Here is a 22,398-nt window from a genome sequence, read left to right as displayed (position 1 = left end):
TGATAGCATTTTCCAAAAAATTTAAAGACAATTTTTTCTTAAAGCAAGTCATGTTTAGCAATTCGTTAAAAATGTTTAGTATTGAATAACACGAAATTAAACATTTGGCCTAAATCCAGATTAATGAAAATTAAATCAATTCGAAAGTAACGAAATAAATCAACAAATTATTTATTATTAAGCATTTAAATAGAATTTAAATCTGCAAAATCTTACAATATGTTTTATATTAAATATTACTTAATTACGTCTCCTTTAAGTTTTCATAAAGAGCTAGTCAAAGTCATTAAAGAGTACAAGATCTTCTATTGTCATAGTAACTATACACTTTTATCCTGTATACAAAAGGCGGTTAAAAATTTTGAGCAAACAGCTTGATTTTCAAACAACGTTTCGCAAAGACCCTTCGTTAATGAATCCAACAACAAGCGACCCGTCATATAATTGCTACGCTGCTGAGGTAACGGACTATGATCGATTCAATAATGTAGGACGTGGGGTGTGCTGTCTCTGACTTCAAAGGCTAATTAATTTCCGAGATGATGATAAACATTACATTAACTACCTCCGCAGTTACAAAGAAAGCCCAACTTGTTCATGCATGCATTTATAGCGCATTCGTGACAGCTAATAAAACAATTTGGATGACAAAAAACAAAAAAAAAAAACAAAAAAAAACAAAAAAGAAACAAACCTTTATTTCATAAACGTGTAACGCTACTTGTTTTATTATAGATTGATTTATGTGCGGATTTTCGACGAGCTCATTGGACATTTGCCGGGAATTCTCATAAATTATAGACCGGATATTCGATATGACTGCCAAGAATATTCATCATAATTTCATATCTTTTTTGTAATATGTAAATGAGCTTGATTTCTACTCTCAAAAACAGATAATAGATGATTCTTTTTTATGCGCATTTTTTCCATGCTTTATAACTAAAAAAAAAAAAAATATTCTTTCTTAAAAATTTTTTAATTTAAAACCAATTTATATTGTTTTGCACATTTTAAGTCTTTTTTTTTATAAAATTATATAATTATATAATTTTATATATAATTTTAATTTCGTGTTAAAAAATTTTAAATCTTGATCGTAAGTCTTGGCAGAAAGCAATATTTTTGAAACAGCAATATTGACTCGAAAAATACTTGGGAATATTGGTATTGTGAGAGGAGCTTATAATGACCGCGCAATTTAGAAAACGTTAATAAATGGATGGCGGTGTAAATATTGGGTTAAAGTCGGCAGAGTTTCGAATTCGATTTCTCGAATCTATATCGCGTTCGCGGATTGCGTTTAAAATTGATAGCCCGATCAACGCGACGCCGCCTCCTACAATTGAATCTTCTGATAAATTTCCCATCTATCTCGACGCAACTTGAACGGCACCGGGATACCTACCAACACCATCGCCATCGAAAGCGCCAGAACGCTCGAGTCAAATAATTTCTCGAATTGTAATGTCGTCGATAAATCAATCGTCGTTCCTCGCCCGCGATGCAATTGTCTTTGACAATTGTATTCGCGACTACAATACCGCGTTAGCGCGCCCGAACTGTTGCACGTCAATTTGAGAGTCTTACTTGACAGAGTACAACAACTCTTCGATCATCCAGCCTTAAAGAGAGAAGCCATTTTTTAGCGTCTGTATTAATTCTACGTCTTGTTTTTGCTTTCCCTAAAGTCTTAAACTTGCTCGCTCGTAACAACTTGGAGGAAGCAACTTGGAGGAAAGAAAACGATAGACCGCAGAAATAAGAGTGAAAATACAAAAAAAAAACTTTCCCCACCGACAGTTTAAATTTCTTAATTGAAATATATAATTAAAAGTATTAGTGTGAAAACAATTTTTTTAAATGCGTATATTCCATATACGCAATTTATCAAGATATTAATTTCATAATTACAATGAATAATTATACTCGGCGTGTTTGAAGAATATTTAACGGCGCGTTTTATTTGCGAATAAAAAAGAGATTCACTTTTAAAGCGGATTTGCGTCCGGCGAGTTAATTTCGAAAATAACTCGTGACAGTTCTCCTGCCAACGGGAGGCACGTGTGGGAGGCGAACGTTCAATATTTAAATGTTTAGCTCGACTTGCCGAGCTCTCTGGGCTTTATCATCGAATCAAAAGCCAACGGAAAAAGAGAGCGCTTCAGCTCGAATGTGTTACAATACTCCTGTCCATCCTCACGCCCTGGATGAAAATGTTCTCTCTGTCTTTTGGATCGCGTTAAAAAACTCCGACAATCGGTAGTTGCTTTTTGTGTCCGATATATATATATATATATATATATATATATATATATATATATATATATCAAAAGCGCAGGATCCATCTAGGAAGACGCGCCTGGAGAAAAGAGAGAGGTGCGCAAGGTACAATATAAAATCAAGCGTTCATTTAAATATAAACGAGCCGCGTTTGGACAAATATGTTTCGTCGAATGAACACGTTATTCCCCTCCCCTCTAATTCACCGTCTCTTTTCACGTACGTACCACAAGCGACGATACAATGAGGCGTCGTGTATAGTATAAGCCGTATTTACATATCTTGATGCATACATACACATGAGGAAAAATCGATGGCAGCCGGAATGGCCAATGAAAAAGCGGAAGGCAAGGCCCTACGCACAGACGTTCTACGTGTTACACGTGTCGCCCCGAATATATGTGCATGCATAGGGTGTCCCGGACTAATCGAAAGGCATTCTAAAAGAAGACGTAAGAATATGAGATGGTGTAGATATTACGGAGACTATCGGTAATCGTGACTCCTCTCGGGGAATGTAAAAGTTTTCGAACGGTCGACGGTTAATGTAATTTGTGCTCGTATCGTCGGAATGCGCATAAAATTCAAGTTATGAGCGAATAATGGATGTTTTTCTTCAAATAAAATATCTAATTTTACGAGTCGAAGATAGAATCGGTATCTCGTATTTCCGTCTGCCGCCCGGTATATGATATTGATTACTTTTTCCATAATGGAAACATCCAGGAGTATATAACATAATTTGTCGGATCGCTTTTCAATTTCCAAATTTTCATTTTTTTTTTTTCAGTCGATAAACCTCGAATGTGAAGTTCCGCCGTGATAAAGATTGACTTCGATTCAATTTAGAAGCAAAGTTTCGTGCCTCGTTAATGAGACAAAATTATCTTAATTTAAAAATAGCTCGTCATTCCTAGTGTCACCTCAAATGTTGAGAGATTATTACGAAAGCTCAATTTCATATTGATCAAAGGCACTGAACGAGAATATATGACTGAACCCCTTGTATGCAGTCGATCGCCTGGCTCACGTTATGAGTCTATTTGGTTAAACAGTTCGTCGAAAAAGGCACCTACTTAAGTCCATATCCCTCCCCTCTCTCTCTCTCTCTCCTCTCTGACGGCTTTTATCGGCTTCTGTCGTCACACAAAACCGTAAATTCTCCTCGCGTTTCATTCGGAGGAATAACGAATCGCTTGTTTCCAAGAAAGGCGATACACGCGCGGGGGAGAAGGTCTAGAGGAGACCAAGAAGAGAAAGAAAGCCCAGGGTTTATCGTAAACGACCCATTTTATTCTCACCACGAGAGCTATTCGTCGCGCGAGGACGAGGCGTAAAGACGTCTAGACATTATTATTTAAGAGGGGAATCGAATCGCGCCGAGAAGAAGCTTGCGGCAATCTCGCGGGAAGAAAGAATGAAAGGGGGAGAGTGTGCATAGTTGGCTATCGATGCTTAACACCGGGGACGATTGCTCGTTATCGCCCCCAAGTCGATGTTAAGGCATGATATTGACATATCTTGATTTCGCGCTACCTCTAATGTTTTCTAATTCGCTTCTGTATTACTTAATTTCACGGCTCGTAATATTGGAGGATAATCGAGAGAATAATGGATTAAATTGTCATTACATGCTAATTTAATTAATAAAAAATTTTAATTGATGCCAATAAATCGACGGCATTAATTGAGAATATTGTAATTTCTCTGAGCTTTTTCGATTATACTATATTACTTTTCAATATTGTTTTATTTTTTAGTAGTATATTTAAATTTTTTTTTTTTTTTTTATTCGTGAATTGCATTTAATATTTTATATTGTAACATTTTGTGTGTGTGTGTGTATTAATAAAAATCTTTCGAGGAAAAAACTAGTGCAAATAATTGTTTTGTAAAAAAAAAAAAAAAAAATCATTAATATCGTAGAAATAACATCGTATCAAGTATAAAAGATTTAAAAATTGATACGAACCGAAGCAGCAGAAGATCAAATGCGATGCGAGTATCCAAGTCAATGAAAGGCCAATATCTAAAACAAAAATTGTAAACATTATACAATAGAAACAGAAACATTCAAAAACGTTGAATCCTATCAATCTGGCTCGATAATAAAAGAACGCAAAGATCGATTCTTTGATACAAAATTGGTGCTTTTTAGCTCAAAACGGAACGTTACTTTAATGGATGATAAACCACCGATATCTTTTCCCATCTGCCATTTGACTATCTATTCTTCTGTATCATACCCCGCTCTTATAACCGATAATATCATAGGGCAAAGCATCATCATGTCTCTCGTGAATCGACCATCGAGCCGTCGATTCGCCGTTTTTCGAAATATCGAACGCTCAGAGGAAGGTCATCCCTATACCATTTCCGAGGATAGCGCTCGGTATCGTTAAGAAAATGATAGTTCCCGGCGCGAATTGGCGGGAAAAATGGAACAGCAGGTGCCCGTGCCGGCTACGCAAGCAATCTGTCAGTAGGTGGAACCGTGTAATGACGTAGCGCCGATTCTTGCGATGCGTGCAACGATCCTCGGATTATCTCTAAACTTTCTGCGTCCTCCCCCGGTAACATAATAATTAGAGGAGGAAGAAGAATGCGAAATAAGCTGCATTTTTTTATTATCAACCTTTTATAGTCATTAATATTTACTAGGTCCAATTTTTCATTCAAATCAAAATTATATACGAGAAAGAAACAAATGTTCGCGTATGAAGGGGAGGAAAAAAAGCGAGCGTAAATTTGACAGCTGACAAGTAATTTTTTTTAATTTTACCTCGAAATCGTTTGATGCCGTGCGATGTGCCGGATAATTTTTTTATTAATCGCATGCTAATATGTCGAAAGATAAAGCGCGGCATAAAAGGAGTATCAGCCTGTATAAAGAGTTAAATGCTTCGAAGCACTTAGTTACGCTGTCGTTTCCCCTCCGTTCCACCTCCTCGCGTGCAGATTAGCGCGCTCTAGAGGCGGACTCTATTACATTCTATTTTTTGTTCCGTCACGCGGGAAAAAACAAAGGAGCAAGACGCGTATAAATTCCGGCCTAATTTTCAGGGTTCTCGTCGACAGACTTACGATCATGCAAATTCCGCGAGATTGTTCGTGCTCGAAGGTCGGCCTTCGTTTCTTAAGACTTTTCTTCGTCTCGCCGCGCGAAACAAATAATCCTCTACGACGTCTTGTATACAACGCGACACAAGGCGGTATTGAGGAAGAAGAAAAAAAAAACACTATGTCGGCACTTTTTCCACGTCGGCTAGGTTTAGCCGAGACAATCGGTTTTTCCGTGAAAATCCTTGACACCGATCGTGGTTTGCCTTGCGCGCTCCAAGATTGACAACAATGGGTCGTTTGACGATCGGAAAGTGTCCCGGTATGAAAAATCCGCAGTTTTGTGTTAAAGCCGCTTAAAATTCCTCTCCAAACTAGTATGAACGCGAGTGGGAGAGAAAAGGAATAATCTCACCACTGCGCTTCGGACCTATGAATTATTCACGGTTGTTATAAAATAAAATAAAAAAAAAAGAAAACAGGGAGTGCTCGTATCTACCGCAAAATTCGTTAAATAAATAATACTCGCGAGATGAATGAAGCTGTATAAAATGTAAAACGTAATACAGAATATTTATTCTCTTATTTATTCGCGTAAACAATCAGAGTAAGAGCGACGTGAAACGATGATTAAAAGCAGTTTTATTTTACAATAATCAATATTATTTTATGAGTTGGATCAATTGCAAGTTTCCATTTTAAATGAAAGAGTTTGAATAAACACCAAAAGTGCGTTCAATTTTATAATATTGACACATAAGGTAACGGTGTATTTTTAAATTTAAATATATCTGAAATTAATTAAAATTATTTAAAATTATATGAAACTAACGCGTGTAAATAAATATTTTCGTTACAGGAATCTTATTCCTAGGCTAAAAATGTTTTGCCGTATGTATAGGTGTATGTGTTTACATTTTATATCAAGTAAATTACAAATGTATCTTTAACTCAACAAACATTGCGAATCACAAATACATATTAATTTAAATAAACTCATAAACCAGAAAAATAAATAATTATTAATTTAAATTTTCTCAAAATATAATTTTTTAAATATATGTCACAACATATATATATATATATATTTTACTTTCCATATAACGATTTATTTTATCAATACCTTGAATATATGTATATATATATGTGTGTGTGTATCGACATAAAACATTCATTATTTTGTTTCCAATTCCTAAACATGTATTAATAATTAATTACAATAATTATAATTAATATGTAAATGATCACAATATAATCAGATGTATAAATGATTACGAGAAATTACAATCGGTGATATTACATACACAACCAGTAATATATTATCAATGATAATATTGCATATTAATGCAGCCAATAACGATGTTCCGGCAAATGTGTACCATCTCGTGTAATGGATCGATTCGAATTGCTCTTATAAAATCGAGAACCGATTGAAAACGTGTTTCGGTCTATCCTGGATAGCGAAGAGGAGAGATTATTGCGACCGAATGCCCACCATCCGAGAAACGGCATCTATAATGGTGTGTGACCGCTATTATTGCGGTCTGCCGTCCGACAACCGTCACGCGTACCTACGCGCCTAACAATCGTAGGAGACTTCCGGAAGAGAAGGAAAACTCGGACAGAGTAATAATCCCGTTGAAAACTACGCAATTACGGTAATGCGGCGCAAAGACGGGGATGCGGGAGAAATGGAAACAGAGAGAGAGAGAGAGAGAGAGAGAGAGAAATAAGTTTGTAATTCCTGGAGCGGGTGTGGCACGTATACAGGTAGTAGCTTTAAACGAAATTAAGAGATTAAAAAATATCGAGAGAATACGGTAAATAAAACCATGAAATATAACACGAGTGTTTTTAAGTAGAGCAATAGTATCTGGATATACTTCTCTCTTTTAAAACTTTTTACAGCATTTAATTCGAATTTTCAATAAGTTTTTATATAAACATAAATAGAGTTTATTTATATAAACATAATATATTATATAAATATAATATTTATATAAATATAAATAAAGAAACTGTACATTTTCGCATGATATATATAAAAATTAACGTGTATTTAGAGAAAAAAAAAAAGGAGAGATCAAATAATACAGATATTTTTTATGATAAAATTCGACTACAGAGCAGACACATGACACACACCGGTGCTTTAAATTGAAATGTGAAAAATGTAAGTGACAGATTTAGCGGACTGTTTGTCGCCTCTCTCCGCTTCTGATGTATATACCTGTAGTATCCGTGTGGCACGCGCACACGTGTGCCTAGATCCTTCCCGTTTTCTCCGCGCGACCGTGAAAAAGAAAGGACAAATGCCGCGTGCGAACGCGACACGACGAATTCCCTCGCTCTTGGGACCTGCCCCCCCACCCCTCTCCACCATCCTCTCTCACGCTACGAGCGAGCACTTGCCGCAGCTGAATATTACATCGCGCCGGCACGGTGCACGCAATTGGATGTCAAAATTCCTCCTTCCCTCTTTCCCTCCACGTAGTACACGCACACGCACACGCGCGTTATCCCGAGGCATAACTTGGTACATACGCAATCGTGCGCAACTCGACGCCCGGCGTACGAGTAAACTTAAGAGCAGCTAATGTTTACGTAGTCGCGGGAATTAAGGATACGCCCTCTCCCACTCCTCTTCTCGCAGCGTAACTTGACGTTGCGTAGTCGGGGTCGCATGCACCGGTGTTTATGCTCGATATTGCGGAAGTTACGTGATATAATAGCGCTTTAGTTTTATGCCCCCCCCCCTCTCTTTGTCTCTCTCTCTCTCTCTCTCTCTCTCTCTCTCTCTCTCTTTCTCTTTTACATTCTTTATCCCGCTCCTCTTCTTCTCTTTCGCTTGCGTTATTTTTCACGAAACTATCTCCTCCCGGATACGTATTTATGACAGCGATAGCGCGACATCGGTTCGGAAACGAGCGGACCATGAATCCACCATCGCGAAATAATCATTTTCATCTGTCGTTTTTTTTTTATTGTAAACGATCGCCGTTGCGCCAACTGTCGCCGAATCGACATGCGGTGAGATAGTTTCGCAAACCGCGATTGCCAATTTTTTGATTGTCGCCGCGCTCTCACAAAGGGAGGTACTAGCTGTCGCGCTGATGACAGATACACCGTTAAATCGAAAGGGCGGAAATATTCTCTACGGAGAAGTCGAAATATGTGTTTCGGGTGTTTTGGAGTGGAAGCGTTTTGCGTCGATCAATCTCGGAAATTTGTTCACCGACATTTCCGAACAGCAGTCGCGTTAAAGTTTATTCGAACTTTGGAAATGACATGTCGATTGTTACGCAAAAATCAGTAAAATCATCTCCCGGCTCGCGTAGTTTTCCAGCAAATTTAGTTTAAAATTCAGAATTGTATTCGCTCGGTCGATTCAATTAAGCGTGTAACTCATTTTAATAAATTTTGCCGATTATCATATTTTTGCATAACGTTGTTCTTTCCCTTTCTCTTAATTATGTTTAACCGGTGAATTTTTTTTTCAACAGACATAAACTGATCTTTTTCACTCTATTAAACTGATTGAGCACACTTTAAGCTCGTATCTTCGTAGATATTCAATGAGAATAATGCAATTTCAAAAGACATTGTCGACAATATCAAATACTCTGCCTTTTATACGAGATAGATAAATTGGCGATAAGCTTCGTGCATATAAAAAATTGAATAACCGCTATAGAGTCCAACAACTAACTTTCTTGACTTATGTGTCTATCTGATTGATCAGGCGTATGCTATATCTTTTTTTCATATGCAAAAACGATCGAAAGTTCAACGTTCTGTAGTCGGAGAGTTCACTTCTTGGTTATCATAGTACGTATGACATACTCAATATTATTACATGCCGGTGTCATTAGCACAGAATTTTTTTTTTTTTCCCCAAAACACGTGTTCGATGTTTGACATAAAATATTTAATACTTACAAAAGTTATTGTGAAAAAAAAATGTATAAAATATAAATTATCATATATCGTAGAGGTCAATGGCATTTTTCGACTTCCGTCCTTCTTCGACACACGTTTTTCCGTATAAAAGTTTTAACCCTTAACCTTTCCCGTAACGGTAAAAGTTGATAAGTGCTATCACTCTATGGCGCAGCACTTACTTACTCCACTCGAAGTGTCTTTCTCTTCCATGTGTAAAGTTGAAGAGCACAACTTTGTTCCGTTGTGTGAATTAACACATCTGTGCAAATTATTTACGTAAATCGACGAGTGAAACGTTCATGACATTAAGAATTTTATCGATTTGGCAAGTCCAGTCTGTCTAATATCGCGTGTCACAAAATTAGATACATTGTAAAAGATGTTTTTAAAATTCAAATCCATAATTATTTAAATTTTCATATTTGAGTGTCTGGAAAAAAATGTCAGACCATCTCTCTTATCAGAGATCGTTTCTCTAAAAGTTCAGAAGAGTTTATCTGAAAATTCAGACAGTGCGCCTGCAAAAAAGTTGCAGACTTTGTCCGAAGTTTCAGTGAATTTTCGTTACAGTTACTGTTCCTCCATCTTTCCCGTGTTGTCCCGTACAATTTTGTAAGACGGCCGGCTCTTGTCGTCGTTGAGTGTACATGTCAATATTACAGTACAAAATAATTACGGCGAAAGGTTGTAATTTTAATTAAAATATCGCGTGTCTTACAACGACGCCGTTGATCGACTTCATCGTCCCGGACATCACGATACTTGGTGAGAATCTTAAGGAAGAGACGTGTCGCGATCCGTTCGCGACTGCTAGTTCTTCCACGGCCTAATGAAACCGGCATCGCGCTCGTGAGAGTGCAGAGCATTACGCGGCACAACAAAAAGCCAGAAATCGATTAGCTCTGACAATTCTCGACTAACGGCGCGGACATTTCTCGAAAGGAACTGGTCGGGAGAGACAGAGAAAGAGAGAGAGAAAGAAGGAGAAGAGGTCGGCGAAGCCGACGCTGGAAATTATTATTGTGATTACACGTTCATGCGGGAGGGGGGAGAGGGGGAATCCAGGGGATTCCGACCACAGGTATAAAGAGAGAGAGAGAGAGAGAGAGAGAGAGAGAGGGAAGGAAGAGGATGGAACAGGGGAACGGGAGAGAGACGGAGGAAAGAAGTCTTGTCCGAGGATACAATATCCTCGCGAAACGTGCCCGGATTTTATTGAGAAAAGACGAGAGACGAGAGTCGCGCGACCTCCCGTGTGCTACTAAGGTCCCGCAGGCCTTAATCTCGTCGATTATTTCGTTTGGGGATGCCGCCGACAGATGGTGGGTATACGAGAGAACGAGAGAGAATCAATTTCAGGGAATCAGCCCCCCGGGCTGCGTTCTCTCAGCCGTTCTCTCGCAGAGGAGGGGAACGGAAATACCGAGAAACGCCGAGGAGCAATAATCCTGTGCGTCCACATCGGCCATCTTGCTACCCTCTTCTCCCTCCCTCCCACCCTCCCTCTCGCTTTCTCTCTAAAGCGAGAGAAAATTAAAAACTTAAATTGTCGATCGCAATATGCGACCGAAATCAATTTCGCGATTGGGTGTTACTGCACTCGACATCGGCGGATAAGGATTTGCGTAACTTGAGGGGAGAATCGAGAAATTGATGAGGAAATCGCGCGGCACGATTAGATTATATATACAATATTGTTTCATGTAGATTAGAGATTTAATCTCGATGATACTGAGTTGAAAAAAAAAAAAAAAAAAAAAAATGACATATACATTTTTCGCGAAATGATATTTCATGTATATATATCGTCTTTAATTAAAATATAATATTTTTGTATCTAATATAATATTTCTTGATATAATATATACGAAATCCTTTAAAATAAAATATTCTCTTGAAAATATACTTGGTCATCGAAAGATGTTCATTTTGTAGGAAAAATCTTGAGAATACAAGCGAGATATACAATTTCTCTCATATGCGACTATTCAATATTTATCTTTGATTTAAAAAGTCGGTGTGCACGATATCGGCGAAATCAAACGTAGACACTATCGAAAATTCGTTAAATATTTGCAGATTGCGGAGGCACACGGGAGCGTTGTCTCGATTTCGCGATCCACTGTGCGGATTACTCCGGCGAGTATCGATTATTACATTAGTGTTCACCGGGCCGTGCGAACACCTGCGTTTAAAATCAATTTTTCAAGTTGTCAGCATGCTTTTATCGAGGATATATTTACGAAGTTCGCGAGAGGTTAAAGCGTTCACCCGTAAGCGCGCGCGTAACGAACAGTCGTTAATAAAGTTTCGGCATTTCCCTCACTCTTTCATTCCTCTCCGATAATTATCGCGATGGATTCTCCGGCGTCGCGATCCACGCGCGCGCGAGACGAAAATCCGCGTTAAACGAGCGATTCGGCGACGACGAACACGGACGACACCATTTCGTCCCGCCCTGAAAATTACATACTCGTAATCTGAGAGAATTTCAAGGTACATCTGTAAATATTACACGCCCGAGATGGGGCGAGAGAGAGAGAGAGAGAGAGAGAGAGAGAGAGAGAGATGCCGCATCGCGTTTGAATGAACACGCATGTGTACGAACACGTGCAGAGCTCGCTTACGCGTGTCTTCCTCATTCAGGCGCGGCTCGACGAGAGTTAAAACCGTTTTACCAGAAGTGGCAACACGTGATTACGATGGTTATTCTTGGCTTCGAAGCTTTGAAACACTCGCACTCATTCTCTTTCTCTCTCTCTCTCTCCCTGAATCCGTACACGTAACTGGGGCGCGTCTCCCCGTGTTCACCCATTGCGGGCAAAAATAATGGAAACAGTCGAGTATTGGGAATGTGTCGTCTCTCGTTAAATTATAAGTTTCATCACGTGTCGCTTACCGTCCACAGCATCACGTAAAGCGCGCTTTCGGCCGTCATTCAACGATATTTAAACAGTCTCGTTTCACAAAAACATTGAGTAACGCGCTAATGGAACATTAGATGATGCGGACGTATGATGTGAATTCATAATTGATATGTTACTCAAACGATGAAATAATATTACATGAAAAAAAAAACAAATAAAAAATTTTCACGATAAAAATAAATCATGTTTTAAAAATCGAAAAAAAAAAAATTAATAATATCTTTTCTTTCCTTCATATAATTTTTAATTATTGCAGCAGAAATACGAATAAAAAATGTCAACTTTTTAATTGAAAAAAATAGTAGAAAATAATTGGTCACGTTAAATAAAAATTATTCGTATTATATGAAAATTGTCACATTCTCGTGCTTAATTTAATTTAAATAATTATTTTTATATTCAGATAGAAGAAAAAAAAAATATTTATCGATATCAGGAAAATAATAAAAGCGAACATGTGATATAAGTAAAAAAAAAATCTATCTTCGTAATAGATGAAAATGATGTAGACCTTAACCACGTTTATGAGAAAACTAGGTTACAATACAATAGTTCTAGCGGAGAGTGCTTTCTGTGGCTATTTCTATAGACATTGGTTAAACAGTACAGTGATTACCCAACATATGATACATATGTACAAGTTTGTACAAATTGTTAACCTGAATTATAAACCAGGGATTTTATCCACAAAATAATACTCGTCCCGATGCGTCTGTAAATAATTGATAAAAAAATCCTAACGATTATATACGTAGCTTACTACGATTTTACACTAAATACAATACGTAAGAGTTTAAGTACATTTTAATTTTACAAGCATTTTCTTCTATATCCGAGGAAGATCACAAGGCCTACAGGCAATAAAATTTAATTATTGCAAGAAAATTAATCTCGTTTATTTCAATATCATTTTTCCAACCGAAATGGTAAAATCTGCTTGTTAGCGGTATCTCCTTGCACGTAATAAAAATAACATGACGGTAGGATCCGACAATGCTCGCAGAATCCTCGAGAGGAGTATAAACGTTAAGTGGTGAAGGTAGAATCGCCGAGAGGTTTTCAATATAATCATAAAAGTTTACTTTCGCTTTGACGTTGATGCGAGTGCTCATGACGTAGTAAAAGTCATTATAACTTGCCGGCAAACGTCTCGTTGGGCGTTTATCTACAGTCGGGGGAATGGACGTTTAATACCAGTTGTTTTTGGCATAACGATACGGGCGTTTCTCGGTCCTCGGCCACTTTTTTCTGACATGAGCTGGAATAAAATATGTCGTGTGCGTTACGCGCATCGCTGCCTAAGAGAGCCCCACGCAGCGCATCCGGACTTTCGAGTTTCAATTCTTTCAGCACCGAGTTTTTGCTTATATTTTGAAAAAAAAAAAATGTAATTTTTTAATCATTTTCATTCATTAAGATAGATTTTTTTTTTTTGCTTATATTGCATGTGCGCTCTTATTATTCTACGTATATGGATAAATGCTTTTTTTTTCTATCTGAATATAAAAATAATTTTATTTATATTAAATGAAGCATAATAATAAGATAATTTTGATATGATATGAATAATTTTTATTTAGCGACTTCAATTCTATTTTCTATTCTTTTTTTAAATAGGAAGTTGAAATTTTTTAATCGTGCTGAAATAATTCAAAATTATTCAAGGAGAAGAAAAGATATTATTAATCTTTCGATTTTAAAAATGAAAAACTTTGCCGTGATTTATTTTCGTCGTGAAAGTTTTTAATTTGTTCGTAAACTGTGGCTACATAAATTTTCGAAAAATATGAGCAAAAATCCAGATTCTTCACGATTTGTTTCAACAAGAATGCAAATGCTTCTCAGATATTTTTCGGGAATTTCTGAATTTCGAAATTTAGACAAGAATCGTGTGTGTCACATTGTCCATTTATGTCATTGAAGAATATATACGAGACATGTAAGAGATATTAATATTATAAGAAAATGTAGAAAATTTATTCGATAATAAAATTGACGCCCAATCGCAATGAAAAATATCACAATTAAATATTTAATTTGTAAGTCAATATCTTAGAGGATTCTTCAATTTGGGAATATTATTAAGAATAAAATAATAAATGATTTATAAGAATGGATTATATGATTTAAATTATTCTTCTATTAACTCTCTCTTTAGAATTATACAACGTCACCTTTAAAATCATTTTCACAAATTCCCTTCAAAAGTAATAGATATTTACTCCTTTAAACGTTTCGTTCCTCGTGTACATTCGCGTTAAGAGATCGAGAGAGTTAAAACGTTGTTACTTTCGCGAGAAACATTTACCCAATCCGTTATCATTTTCCGCATGTAAAAATATAAGCAAAGTTCGTATTTGTACGACGTAAAAAGTTACACGGAAAAAGAAAAGTAACGACGCCCTTGCCGACTTTTAAACTTTGAAATTACGTCCACTTCCGGGGCGACTTAGGCTGAATAAAAAATAAAAATGTTGCAAAGTGCACGGATATTCAGAGATGTGTTTTGGAACTTATTTAGCGAGATCTCTGCACGATCAACTTTCGCACATTGCAAATATGAGAGAGAACGAGAAAAAAAGAGAGAAAAGAAAAGCGAAGGAAAGAAGAGAGAGAGAGAGAGAGAGAGAGAGTTCGATAAATTTGTTCGCGCTTATCGTTGGCAATTCCGTCCTGCACACCGTGGGGAGAGCAGTCCTTTATATTTATTTAAACAGAAAGTTAATAAACCTTCCTCCGCTTTCAGCCAGTTGGAACGTAGAGCTACTTCTCTTCGCCCCGCGTGATATTTAACACCAAAGTTTCCATCCGTGGAGTACGCAATTCCACTTTTGGTTATATTTGCGCCGCGAGTTTTCCGCAATCATAACGAAGTTCTCTCTCTCTCTCTCTCTCTACGAGAGAAAAGTTATTTAATTCGAGATCGGTGAGAGTAGTTCTCTATCGGCGGAGATCTTCAATTCGTTAATTAACGTAAATATGACGTAAATATAAACACGCAAATATGTCTGTATTTAAATCTTCAATATTTTTAGTTTTCGTAAAAAAAAAAAAAAAAGTTATGCAACTTATAGTACCTAATTGTTGGTTATTAATTAATGGCGATATATTTACGAGAAAAAAAATAGATGCAATTCAATGAATATATTCACTCGAACCTTCTTCAATTCCGCGTAAAAATATAAATATATACATTAAAAATTTTGTACCTTTTACATGAAATGCTAAAGCAACAGCTCTTGCGACGGAATTAAATTTGATGAAAATCTGACATGTTGGTAGTCAATGCGTTAAGGCAATTCACGTCACGAAATCTTGTTTCGTTCCCGCGCAGGATTCTCCGCTATATACGCAAGTGAATTATATAATTTTCCTTTGCAAGTGAAAAGAGTTGATATGCAAAGAGATTTTCGCGCGAGTTTATCGAGATTGTAAACACGTAGCTTTTTAGCGATACGATACGATCGAGTTTGATTGGAATGAGATTGGAAATCGTGATAAAGAACTTGACAAGAGATCACCGATAATTATCGCACGTCATCGAATCTCTTTCATTTGCCAATTTGAACGAATCCGCTGTATCTATGAAAACATCGCCGTGCGAATAACGGCGTAATTTTTCGTGATACGAGTAATGGATACGACGATCGAAAATAATTCGACGTTACGAAGAGGAGCAACCGGAAATAACGAATTTCGCGGAATGGAAATGAAATATTCTCGCGGCGAAAGGATTCGCGATTTAAGGGAAGAGATTGCCGCACACTCCGTAATAAGCAATAAACGTCCTTTTATTTCTTCCACCTCTCTTCCTTCCGTCTCTCACGCTAAGCTTGGTCACCGGGGCGTGACGCGATAAATTATTCATATCTGTTTTGTCAAAGTAGTCCGCGAATTCAACCTTTCGCCTTTGCGCTCCCCGAATCTTAGTTATTTATTAATAAACAACGGGGAAGTGCCACACGCTATCGCCAAACTAAACAAACGAGATTGAAGATGTATGTATATAAGCACTCTCTCTCCTAGTTAAAGTCGAAAATGTATCTCGTGCTGTTTATTTTCTATTCTATGGAATAATATTTAGATCTTCCCTTCGCTCGAATCTCAGTTAAATATTTTTGCATGAAAAACAAGAAGAAAAACATAGGATATAGATTAGAAAAATGGGTAAAAAACATTTTTAAAAAATCCATTTAAATAGAAACCAAAGATTTGAAGACATTGATATCTGCTTTCAAACAGTCGAAAAAAAAATTGGAATTATTTAAACATATTTCTCGACAGGCCGTTCACATAGTCGTCTATCTTAACATGCGCAAAAATACAGAGTACCATTCACCGGTCACCTGTTCATCTCCCTTCCCAAAATTCTCGTTAACGAACGTTACACACCATGACAAGCCATCGATTTTTAATGGCTCGTTAAAAATATAAACTGACAGGGCATAACAGTTGCCGATGCTAAAACGATCGATATAACAAAAAGAAAAAAAGAAAAAAAAAAAGGCTTTACGTTTTTAAGGGATTGCCGAAGATTTAACGGACATTATTTGTCCCGATGAGGAAGGTCCCTCCTCCCTCCCCCCTCCCCCCCTCACTGGTGGAAATCGGCCGTTAATCGAGCCGTGCGTATCGAAATCGCGGCGGAAAATATCGAATATCGCGCGCGCGAATGGATAGGAAAGTAAACGAGGCAATATATGGGCAAAGCTGGAAACACACACACACACACACACACGAATACACACACACACACACACACACACACACACACGGTCGATCGCAACGGTAGTTACAGCAGCGTAACGCAACGCGTTCAAATATGCGTATATTGGAGCTCTCGGCCGATTAAAATCCTGTTCTAGGGGGACGCTGCGCCGATTTAAACCCAATTATTAACGGCGAACGAGAGCGAGCGCATTAACGTTAAGTGGCCTCGCCCGCATCATGAACAACGTGTGACGTCGGATCGAAATAATCGCGATTGCCCTGTCACCGCCTTGTCATTCTTGATGTTAATATTCGATATGAAACGCGCGGCGCGACGCGGTCGATTATCTTATCGGATGTTCGTGCGCGTGTAACGAATAACAATTTAATGGTGGTTCTATTTGCTTTATCTTGTGTCTTGTGTGCCTCCGTGTGGCAAGTATAATTTTTGACTTTACAATTTATAATTGATTGCGTGTATGCGCGAGGACGTTGACAATGCACCGCACTGTATTACAGTAATCAAATTGATTATCAGCCGTAATAAAAAATTAGGATGAAACTTAGCTGCTCGAAAATATTATGATTACTTGTGAGACATATATACTATATGTTAATTTTTTTTAAATTCGTTGTATTATAATAAATTTAGTAATGCTTAAAAATAATAAAAATTAATAATTTTTTTTTTTTTTTTTAACATCGTTAATTACCGAATATGCGTAACATTTTAGTAATCTTTTATCTATGGGTTTACATGAAACAACTCTTTTATATATATCTTGCTCTCTTCTGACAAAAGTTAAAAGAATAAATAAATAGAAATATCATGAAATATGCGATTGATACAGAAATGTTTTGCGATGACGTTCTCGACGGAAACGGTCATTTCCCGAGACATTCCGCGAGAATGGATTTTCGTTGCCACATCTTATTTTCTCAGAAAATGTGTGCGTGTATGTGTCAACCGAGTACGCTAAAAATAACGGGGGAATCTCACCCTGTTTGCGTTTCGCGGCCAGCGAGGATACAAAAAACCGAATTTAAATTGCATTCCCCGCTACGAGTACCGATAGCGAGTGCATATACAGCTGCATCTCGTGTTTCGTCCTCTCTCGCGGACAGGTAGAGGAGAGAAGATCTCTCTTTCGAATGGAAAAATAAAATAATCTCTAAACGAAGCGACTGAGCATTTCATATTCAATTACCGAAAAGCGTAGCTTGACGCACGGCCCGCATTTTTTTTTTTTTTTCGTAACACTGAATAAGCAAACATTATCTTGGAACGCCTTGCGGAGGTAAACCGTAAACATATCGCGTTTCACGCGACGCACACACGATGCGTGTACGCATTACACGCGAGACGAGGACCGTTCAACTTACAACAAGCGAGCCTCTTGTATCCGTGGTCCATGGCACGCGGTTAACGTTACATAAGCGTTCCGCAATAATCCCCCTAGCCTGTGCACGCGTTTCATTACCTCCAGTATCACCGCAATGCTACACCGCAAGAGATAATTTCGAGTCGCATTATTATGTCGCGCGATAGACAAACTATGTAAGTAATAACTTGCAGTCGATGATAGAAGAGAGATTCCTTTCTCCCTCCATTGTGTTTGAATAAGTATTCGTGCCGTATCGCACAAGAGTAAATATGGAAAAAAATTTTGCGTCTTTTTTTTTCTTTTTTCACGAAAATAAATCTTGTTTTCAAATACAATAGTTATAAATGTTTCATATACCGATAAAACGATTTATATTAAAATATTACTCGATGCAAATAGCAGTATTTCTACGCGAAATATTCTGTGCGCGAAAAATAAAAATTGGAAATGTTTATTTAAGTAAAATAATAAAATGAATTTAATAACAAATAAAATTAACTATCTTGTAGAATGCGTTCGTAAAATAAACTCTATATAATTATATAAAACAGAACATATATGTACATATATATATAATTAAGTTTTGCTTTATATAATTATATGATGTTTATATTTCACGGAAGTATTTTAAATGTAGTGATAATAAAACGAATTCGAAGAAGTATATCAATGTAATTAAAAAAAAAAATTCGAGAAAGAAAATTTGAGAAATAATTTATATTGAAAATATTTCAAGAATAGAAACAACTTGTTACTTCATAAATATTTTCAGAAAAAGTATTATAAGATATTTCAAATAATATATATATATATATATAACTCTAGAAAAATGTGAGAAACGAGAATTATATCTTGTAGAATACCGGCAAGCGACGGATAAAAGTTTCAAATCATGTAATTCCCAAATACCAGTATAAACACTTTTTTTTTCGGTGGATTAAAAAAACTCCCGTACCAGTGTTAATCTCTCTGTACATCACGTGTCGACAATACGATTAAGTATAAAGAATCGATTTTGCGATAAAAAAAGGCTAGTCCCGCACCTGCTTTGATTTATTGCTCGATAAACACGCTCGCAACAAGCCAATGTTCGCGATGCGGGCGCTTTTTCGCGGACGAAAAAAGAAAAAAAAAAAAAGAAAAAAGAGAGAGAGGGAGGGAAACAAGAAAAAGGCCAAGCAATTCGCGCCGTGGTTACATTTGCACTGTCACGGCGAAAATGCCGCGATAGCATCGCGGATTTTCCACGTGTGTTTACAGCGTGAAGAGAGAAAAAAAGAGTGAGAGAGAGAGAGAGAGATGCCACGATTAGTCGGGAATGCAGGGAAAGGCAAGATTCACATCGGATGGCGCGCGAGCGGGCATTTGTTCCGAGATGATTCCCAGATGCTTGATCGCTCAAGCAGATATAATCCCACGAGCAGGCAAACCGGGATGATTTTAAACAAAGGAAGCCACCCGGTGAAGCATGATCGAAGTTCGCCACGGTACGTGGCCGTTCTCCTCCGTGCCGCCGTTCTATCGGCCTTTAGACGCGCCTTCAGAACCGCCGGGCACGAACCGACCTTCGCTACAACACCACATTAAGGTGCGTCCAGACTTGCAATGTTACCGCGAATCGTATATTGTGTCGCCGGTTATGCTACAAATGACGGCACGCTGCGCCGCATGTCAAAACTTCACTTAGTCAACTTGGGACCCCGGAGTGACAGGGAACAAAGTGGAGCCGCGGCAAAGTTTACCGATTCAAAACTAAAAAGATGCGGGATGTAAAAAAAAGAAAAAAGAGTAAGAAAGGAGAATAAGATCCTTTATGGCTTTGTTTTTTCAAGGTAAATTACCCTATTAAAGGGCATTTTTCTCCAACCTATACCTATCCCGGAAATAAGAATCGTAAAGAGAGGCCGAGACACCCTTACACGCGCTTTACTCCGATTTTTGAAAGCGGTACAGCCTCCGCTCTCGTATAGTACGCCAGTTTACGTTTCACGGGACAATAGTGAGTTTAACCATGGAAAAGGGTTTTAGGGCGCGACCCTTAGTGACGTTATGGCCGTATAAACGTACTTGTCATCACTCGAACGTCACGCGCGTTCACAATATATAATATATATGTACAAAATTACGATATACCCGGCGTAAGACACATTTATGGTTCTGGACGTACCTTTAGACAAGAACGCGCGTCCGTGAAGCGCTATAGTCTCTCTCTCTCTCTCTCTGCGAGTTTATAATATAGTCTTCTCCCCGGAGCTGCGCAATGTCGGTGGTAGTGTCGTTGCCCGGTTCTCCGAGGAAATTCTCGAGGCGAGAGCACAAAGCATCCGAATAACGCGACCGAACGTCATCGCGAAACGTCATCGACTTTTCTTGCGATAAGTCGCGACGTTGATTAACACGTTGAGCGCACGTTCTCTTCGGGGAATAATGTTACGAGTCACGATAAATCGGATATCGCCTTGAGATCATATGGTAATGAATACATATGCTGCTTTAATTAAGAATAAGAATAATTAATGGACATTTGCGCGTCTTAATGCGCTGGATATATTCGACATTATTATACAGCATATATACATATATCTTTGTGTATGATACTTCATCCGGATTTTATTTAATAGTTAGAATAATTGTTAGAATAATTTTGTAATATGTATATATTTATAATTATATATGTGTATATTAATATGTTTTATTGATTTTATTAATAAAATATATTAATAGAATCTAAAATAAGATATATTAATAATATATAAAATATGATCTTTAGAGATATTAATAATATCTAAAAAATATCCAGAAAATTGGCCTCTTATTGAAGAAATAAATAAATTAACTTTGCTGTAAATTAAATTATATATATATATATATATATATATATATATATATATATATTTATAATTTAAATTTTGCATGCTTGAAAGGTGCTTAAAATAAATATTGTAACGTTATTAATTTTTTTCTTTTTCAAATTAGCACCAAAGATAATTCCTGCAAAGATAATCCATGCTCGAGATATTTTAGATATTCGAGTAAACCAAAGACTCGAAATATTCAAGTTAAAATGTAGGTCATCGCGAACGAGAATGTGACACAATGGCGATGCGCATAAGCGTCGATGAAAGGCGTCGATTATTTTCCATCAATCCTTTATCGAGGAGCGCGGCGGAATAGGACCGTGACTTTCGCTTTTCCCCCGCGACGGCCTTATCGCGTTTCCAAAGCATACAACGCTTCCTCCACACACGCGAGCCCCCGTTTCCCTATACATAGCAACGATGTTGCCGATAATGCGAAGAAAGCATAACCCATTAAGCGCGAGTTGTGAGTGGCGGCGGCGGCGGCTTTCGCAGCCCTCTTACTGCATTTTCCTCGAGGTGGTACCACAAGGTCTCCGCCGACGTCCCTTGCGTTCCCGATTCAGGTCACTCTCGTGCAGTACACACGCTAGAGATTTATAGAACCTATATAACTGCCATTACAAAATATGTACTTCGTATCGGTTTCGTATCATTGTTTCCTCGTCATGGCATCTATTCTCTTACCGCATTTATCCAACGGTTTTTCCGAGAAGTCAATATTTTCGAAAAAAAAAAAAACTTATTTGCAAATTGTTTGAAAAATTCATCTTTTAAAAAGTTTAGCTCGTGTGCATAAACTTACATAATTCCCATAAAGTCATAATTAAATATATTCTTCCAAAAAATAGATTCAAGATAATTTAGGAATAAGTACTTCGCCATTTAAATTCTATATATATATATATATATATATACAATATATATAACATATGTATGCATTTATGAATAATTCTTTGAATAAAAAATGATTCTTTTAATAAATAATCCTTTCTCTTCGCTTTTAGTTATGACGCTCTTTCCCCATTTTTCCCATGAGAACACGGAAAATCATTTCCACCAATTTCCTAAAGATATTAAATAAACGAGAATAAAGTTAATGGAAATAAATGTTTCGAAAAGATAAATGTACCATGGATAATTCCATCAACTTCTTAATCTCGTTAAATAAAAAAAAAAAAATTGAAAGATAAAACGCCTAACTCCATAGCTGTCATCGTATCGCGATAAAGC

At 37.2% G+C, this 22,398-nt stretch overlaps 1 protein-coding gene across 1 annotated transcript in view; it reads right to left on the bottom strand.

The window, feature by feature from the left end:
* The window catches only part of LOC126855113 (uncharacterized), a 124,956-nt gene that overhangs the window by 72,300 nt on the left and 30,258 nt on the right, over window positions 1–22,398 (bottom strand). Inside the window, exon 2 of the mRNA XM_050602497.1 lies at window positions 4,256–4,312. The gene's annotated coding sequence lies outside the window, so the exon portion shown is untranslated. The remainder of the gene's footprint in view (window positions 1–4,255; window positions 4,313–22,398) is intronic.

The sequence above is a fragment of the Cataglyphis hispanica genome, chromosome 15 (genome assembly GCF_021464435.1).
Source record: "Cataglyphis hispanica isolate Lineage 1 chromosome 15, ULB_Chis1_1.0, whole genome shotgun sequence".
In the NCBI taxonomy this organism is placed as follows: domain Eukaryota; kingdom Metazoa; phylum Arthropoda; class Insecta; order Hymenoptera; family Formicidae; genus Cataglyphis; species Cataglyphis hispanica.
Note: the sequence above shows the minus strand (reverse complement) of the source record. Positions and strands in the feature narration are given on the sequence as shown.